This window comes from Centropristis striata, chromosome 8 (genome assembly GCF_030273125.1).
Source record: "Centropristis striata isolate RG_2023a ecotype Rhode Island chromosome 8, C.striata_1.0, whole genome shotgun sequence".
Taxonomy (NCBI): domain Eukaryota; kingdom Metazoa; phylum Chordata; class Actinopteri; order Perciformes; family Serranidae; genus Centropristis; species Centropristis striata.
Genome location: NC_081524.1, coordinates 9,234,973 through 9,242,010, shown reverse-complemented (window position 1 = coordinate 9,242,010; position 7,038 = coordinate 9,234,973). Strand labels below are relative to the sequence as shown.

At 44.5% G+C, this 7,038-nt stretch overlaps 1 protein-coding gene and 1 long non-coding RNA gene across 2 annotated transcripts in view; both read left to right on the top strand.

Moving 5' to 3' along the window:
- The first annotated feature begins 656 nt into the window (after positions 1-656).
- Positions 657-5,565, top strand: LOC131975891 (uncharacterized). Its single transcript, XR_009394766.1, has 3 exons — positions 657-984; positions 1,258-1,408; positions 4,848-5,565. It is a non-coding gene; the product is annotated as an uncharacterized LOC131975891 (long non-coding RNA).
- Positions 5,566-5,591: 26 nt separating this feature from the next.
- The window catches only part of grik5 (glutamate receptor, ionotropic, kainate 5), an 88,978-nt gene continuing 87,531 nt past the window's right edge, over positions 5,592-7,038 (top strand). Inside the window, exon 1 of the mRNA XM_059338704.1 lies at positions 5,592-6,853. The gene's annotated coding sequence lies outside the window, so the exon portion shown is untranslated. The remainder of the gene's footprint in view (positions 6,854-7,038) is intronic.

Genomic DNA, 7,038 nt, shown 5'->3' with positions numbered 1-7,038 from the left:
GTGCATATCACTGACATTATGTCAATATGTGACTCAGTATGTGAGCCCAGTGTTTATATCTGATTCTGTTGTGTGTGTGTGTGTATGTGTGTAGATATATATATATATGTTTGTGTGTGTGTTTGTCAGTGCGTGATGTGTGTCATAGGGTATGAGTCGCGTGGTGGTGTGATAGTGTTTGTCACCCTGAGCATGTAGCCATGTCAAACTCTGTCAGGGTAGTTTACCCTGGCTAGGGATGTAACATATCCCCATGATTACTCTCTTTGTTGGCGTGTGTGTATGTGTGTGTGTGTGTGTGTGTGTGTGTGTGTGAGAGTTTCAGATAATGTGCGTTTCCTTCATGGCCAGTTTTTTGCCTTTCCCCTTATTTCAAATGCTTATCGCAGAGACTGACACAGAAGAGAGGGGGGGGGGGGAGAGTTGATATTCATCTTTGAGAAAAAATACCTAGGAGGGAGAGAGTGAAAGAGAGAGAGAGAGAGAGAGAGAGAGAGTGAAGGAGTGGGTGTTGGGAATGAGGAGGGAGGGAGGGGAGAGAGTGGGAGGGTGCAGGGAGAAAGAGAGAGAGAGAGAGCTGATTAGATTGGAGAAAGCCAAGGAGGTACGGGTATACTATTGAGCAAGGGGAGAGACAGAGAGGAGAGAGGCAGAGGGGAGGGTGACTAAGTGAATGCAGTTTGCCGTCGCGTGTCGCCAAATCACAGCGAAGTCCACAGGCAGGCGGATGGATTGGACCTGAATCAACAAATGGATACAGAAAAACTGGATGTACACTGCATATGAGGGGACAGTAAGGGCGGACTAAGAGTCTGCCTTCATATCCTTTTATCTCTGCATCAGATACTGCTGTGAGGAACCTACGGGCAGGGAAAGGAAAAAATAGCGGACAACTCATTTCTCTCTAACACCCTTGGAAGCCGTGGAGCTGTGAGCCAGAATAGAGTCGGCTGTGGGACTCGCTGGGATTGAATATTATGCTCAGTAAGTATTTGTATAGGCTGCAAATATCAGTGTATGAGCGTGTGTATGTGTGTGTGGATTGATGCCTCTGGCTTGTCTCTGATGCTTTTTTCATGAAGAAAGAGAAAATAAGAGAGGAAGAAAGGAATGCAAATGCAGTTGTGCTGCAATGTCTCTTCTATTGTGATACGCTGTTTGCATAAGTGAAGAGCTTTTATTTTTTTTTCCAATTTGAAAAAAATGAAAACTACCCTAGACTTGACTTTGTGTGTGTTTGTGCCTTTTCCTCCACAGTGCCGGTGTGTGTGCGTGTTTGTGTGTGAGCTGATATTAGCAGCCCCATTGGTATTCAGCGGAGGGAGCTCCAGGATCTCGCTGCGCCTTTCCCCAGGATGGGATCACAGAGCGGGGATTGTGCTCGCCTGTGGAGAGCCCGCTGAAATGGGTGAGTGTCCGTCCTCCTCTTCCTCCTTTTTCCCCTCTTTCCATTCTTTTTCACCTCTCATTTTCTTGTTTCTTATATGTCTCTGTCTGCCTCCTCGTCCTCAGTCTGCAGTTATGTGCAGAGCATTTCCACCACTGACGGGTCTTCCCTTCGTTTCCTTGTGTCTCTCACCCACTCACGCTGTCCAACGCACCTCCCTACCACTCCCCCACCTGTTTCCCCTCCATCCCTTCTTCTGCCCTCTTTTCATCCAGCATCCATCTCTCCTCTTCTCCCCCATCGAGACACAAACAGGCCTGTCCAGTTTGATGGATCTGAATGAAATTTGAATGGCTCACTTCAATTTGTTGCTCCCCCCTCCACCCCCCTTTCCCCTCTTTGGCTGTGTCACCCCTCCCCCCCTTCCTCGCCTCCATCCCTCTCTCGGTCTCTTCAAGCTCCTCTCCACATTCTGTTTGAATTCAGACACACCGAAGACGTTTGAGTCTCTTTCCTGACACAGGCAATGAATGGAGAGGCTGTATATGTGTGTGTGAAAGGATTGCTATTTCTGTGTCTGTGTCAATCATTTTGATAGCGTTTCATGTGTGTGTGTCTGTGACACAATGCATAGAGGGCAGAGGTGTGTGTTCAGCGTCAGTGTGTGGGATTGGTGGAACAGAAGGTTATGAAGTAAATCAATGTGTTTAATTGCTTCAGGCATGACAGCTGTGACATGTACACACACACACACACACACACACACACACACACAGACACACGCAGAGACACACACTGTCGCCCGTTTGACACACACCTTTGTCTTTGCACTCCTTGCTGATCTACCTTCTGCACACCAATTCACACCCACCTACATCTTTTCACACGTGCAACACACACACGCAGACACCAAGCACTAACCTTACCCGTGAGCCAACACACACATACACACACATGGTCCAATCCTAAATGGTCCTACGGGGATATGGGTGTCACAGGAGGGTCACATCTATCCACACAGCAGTATTGATTGGACCTGATACACTGAATGGCCTCTAATGTTTCATTTTAAATGGGCCATCACCTCACTAGACTCTGGAAAAAGGAAGAAGTCACTAAACCTTTTTAATGATTTTGTTTTGCGTTGTTAAAGAGACAATATTCTCATTGCATAGCTCTGAGAAGACGTCTACGTTTACAGCAGTGTGTGCTTTCTCAGTGCCGCTCTGAATTATAAGGTATTCACCACTCAGCTGTGAGATTTTTCTATTAGAATTCAAGAATGACATTAATATAGTCAACAGGTGCAAACTGTTGCATAGAAACAGAGGCGAGACTACTTGTTGGGTAGTTAGGTTCTGACATTTTGCCGCTATTTTCAGATGGAGGCAATCTATTTAATAAAAGGCAGTATGATTTATTTAAAAAAAGAAAAAGGAAACTCAGCAGGCTTCCAAGTCTGTCTAAGCTTAGGCCAACATTAATTTTGCCATCTGTCACAAAACCTTTTTAATGATTTAGTTTTTCGTTGTTTAAGAGATGATATTGTCGTTGCATAGCTCTGAGATGACATCTTCATTTAAAGCAGTGCTGCTCTGAATTAAGACGGTATTCACCACTCAGCTGTGAGCTTTTAAAAAAATTATAATTCAAGTACGATTTTAATACCATCAACAGGTGCAAACTGTTGCATAGTAACAGAGGCGACTTAGGTTCTGACATTCTGCTGCTATTTTTAGATATAGGCAATCTATTTAACAAAAGGCGGTATGATTTTTTAAATGAATAAGAGAAAAAAAAAATAGCAAAAGGAAACTTAATAGGCATCCAAGTCTGTTTAAGCTCAGGCCAACATTACTTTTGCCATCTGTTATCTTCATGCATACCTGTCTGCCTGGAACATTTTGAGCTTGAAGAGATGTAAGAATGTGTCTTGGCACAATATGAATTGACACAAATGTGACAATATGAATTGGTGAGATGAAAAATGTATCAAAGTATGCATTTAGACTCCCTCTAATACATTTATGCATATATGAAATGCAAGAGAGGACAGTTAAATGCCAATGTTAGAGGTCTCAAATGCTGCCTGAAAATCTCTTTGTTTTTAAAAAAGATGTCCTTGTGTTCCAAAGTATGTATGTGTTAAAACATTTTCATCTAAGGTTTTTTTATTCTTCTGTTTATTTATATGTAGAATAACATTTCTTAAACAATTCAGTGCAGCCTGATGACTAATTTAAGAGTGTATTATTTGCATTTGTCCTAAAACCGAAGTAAAGTATAAACAGTCAAACTCAAAACCACAGTTTTACCCCTAACAAGTCCAGTGATGTTTACAGTATCAAAGTGTTTCAAACCATGATCTCTATTGTGAATAATACCAAAACAAAAGCTGAGTATCATTATAATTAGTTTGAGAGCCCAAGTGAGGCCAGTCTGTGTGAGGGCCATCACATTTTCACATTAAATTATTTCAAAGTGACATGTAATTTGTTTAAACGCAACCCATGGAGCTTTCCTAAATACATTGTACAATAAACTGTTTTGCCTATTCGTGGTGCCTCAGCTGTCTCATCTGAGTGAAGCTTGTTGCATTTTACAAAGTTTGCAAATAGCCTTTTTTGCATCATTTCTCCATCTATGGAGCTGAATCCAAAATGCTTCCTCCAATTACTTCTGAGATGGTGTCATGATTATCCATTCAGCACAGCTCTCATGTCTCTCATTTCCTTTTTACGTCAGCGAAGAGAGCAACAACAGTTCACTGAGGGCAGCAAGGCATGCAGTGGATCAGAAGGACAGTGTGTTTTAGGAACGACCCCACTGGACACATCCTATTGCACTTTTACACCGCAATATTTCAAATTCTAAGACATCTTAACAGATCAGATATTTTATGTTTTTCCATGTTCCAATGCTAGTTTGAATTTCGAATAAAATTGACAACCTACACCAGGCTGTCTTCACCTGTCACGTAACACTACTTGTATCTGAACAATGCTTTGAGCCTGGACTGCAGTCCTCCAGCTGCCTCAGGCACATTCACCAGCCAGAGGTCTCTCTCCGGCCTTCATCACATGCATCTGGGGTACTTTGGAGTGTGATGGACAGCTAACTTGGAATTGGAGGAAAAGACAGGGGAAATCACTGAATGAAAGCAGGCTCAGTGTAGATATAAGATTGTATATAGGGTGTGAATATGAGCTTGTTAAAGAGAGAGTGAAAGGATCAAATCATAGAGTGAGTGGAGAGGAGGAAGGAGCAAACAAGCAGCAAAGTCGGAGGAAGAGTGACAAGGACGGAATAGACAGCAGGACGACAGGCAGGGTGGAGTGTGACGAAGAGGAGAATGACGTACGCGATAAGGCAGAGTGACACAAATGTCACCATGCTAACCTTTGATGCACTCTCACTCTCTCTCCTCTCTACTTTGCCCCTCTTCTTACTCTCCTTCCAGATCTGAAGCCCCGCAGAGATGGACACCAAATGGGCAGCATGGAAGCCAACATCCACCCTCCAGCGACTAGCTTTCCGCACCTAGCTGCCTCTACCATCTCCAGCCATCAGCTCGAACCTTCTCAGCGAGGACTGAACCTGCAGAGTTGAGGCCGAGCTAGACTAAGATACCAGAAGAGGGTGACAAGCCTCAGAGGAGTTGACGTACAACAAACCAATCAACCTGTTGAGCATACGATTGAGCTTCTTGGACTTCATCTGAAATGAAATAGGCTGCAGTGATGCTTGAGCAATGGTATGGAGCTTTCGGACATGTCCGGATTTATCGACCGGATATCCTATCGAGATTATGAGACTTTTGTGCACACCTCAGAGCTGGGCCACTTTTTCAGATTGGCTAGCGAGTAATTGAAAATCCCCCTTGAGAGGGACTCTGTTCTGATTTGTTGTGGGGGAGGAGGGATTTTTTTTTTTAAGAAACAATTTTTTGAAAAAAACCCTCCCTTTATCCCACATTTTCCCCTTTTTTCTTTTTCACCATCTTACTCACACATTGCGGAGAAATACATTATGAAGCAGCACCATTCTTCTTCATCCTCCCTCGGTGACGGAGAGAGAGGAGGGACAGACTGTCCAGAATAGATAACGAGCAAGGAGGCTGGCACTGAGGAGAGGAGAAGGGGGGGGGGGGGGAAGCAGAAAATAGAAGGAAACAGGTAGAGAGTAAAAGAATAAGAGGAAGCAAGAAAAGAAAACAGAGAATTAACTAGGATTGTTTGAAATCCTCTTGGAGACTAGGAGTCTTTTTCTAATTCACATGTGCCGTGTTGGAGACTAGTAGCGCAATGGACAGGGGAGGGGTCAGGATTTACACCAGGGGGGGCACTTGAGCAGGAGAGTCGGGTTATGTCCCCCCTGCACCTGCCTGGTCTGTATCTTAGTATTTGGCAGGAAGACAGACTGAAAGATGGCCCCATAAACAGACAGCTATACTGACAGACAAGCTCTGAGGCTGGTAAGACAGACAGACAGGAAGATAGACAGACAGGAAGACAGGAAGACGGGTACACAGCCTATTCCAAGTGTCAGGCAGAGAGCCAGGCAGACACCCAGTGCCGGCACAGTAGACAGCGTACGATTCATTGTCATTCTATGCAGTGTGTGAGGAAGAGACAGGGAGAAGGAAAGAAAGCAGATACGGAAAGAAAGAAGAGGAGGATCCCTGAGTTTGTGGCTGCTGGAGAATCTCACTTCATCTGCATCCACCTCAGCCAGTACTGTGGCAAGCCCATGCACTAAAAAACAGACTGGGAGGGAGGGGGCTGTTACTAGAAAGGAAATACAGGTTGGAGAGGGAGAGAGAGAGGGAGGCAAGCAGAGAAACAGAGGGAGAGAGCAGGTGTCGGAAATCCTCCCCTTCATCTGCTTGTCATTTACTCCTTTATGTTCTCTCGTCGTCTGGCGAGGTGATTGGTTTTCTGATGCCGGCGTTCCTCTGCTCATAGGCCCTCCACAATCCAGAGAAAAACAAGAGGTGGGCAGACAGAGGAAAGCAAAAAAAGATAACATAAAAGAAAAGGTGGAGCCCCATTCTGATTGACTAATTTTTCACCCCTTCCTTTTCTTATTTGTCAAGACGGGCTGCTGTTATTTTTTCGCTTTTTTTCTCAAAGTAAGAGATAGCAAGAAGAAAAACACCGGCCCAATCAATCCCTCATTTTCTTTGTACACAGAATTGAACCTCTCCTTCCATCAATTGTTGATTTTTCTTGCCTTGCTCTAAAGGGATTACTTTCTCCATATGAGTATAAACACTGGAAACCTCCAGATTCCCTCTATATGTCCTCATCCCCCAGTGACACAGTTTGAACCCCTCTGACTCCCCCACGGCGTCCCCCCCTCGGCTGAAGTGCTCAAACCCTGTGGTCTCAGATCCCAATGCCTGTGTTGACTCACTACTACAGCGATAATATGGCACAGCGCTTCTGATACCGTCTGATTCATTCTGTAAGTAGGACTCTCTCTCTTTCTATGTGTGTATGTGTATGTGTTCACATGTACTCTGCATGTCATTAGCGTGTATTCAGCTCATGTATGCAGAAACACGGACGCGGTCCGTCTTTCTGCAGCAGTGTTGGTTTTATGGTGTCTTCACAGCGGATTTGCTTTCCTGTGCTTCCTCTGCTCCAGGC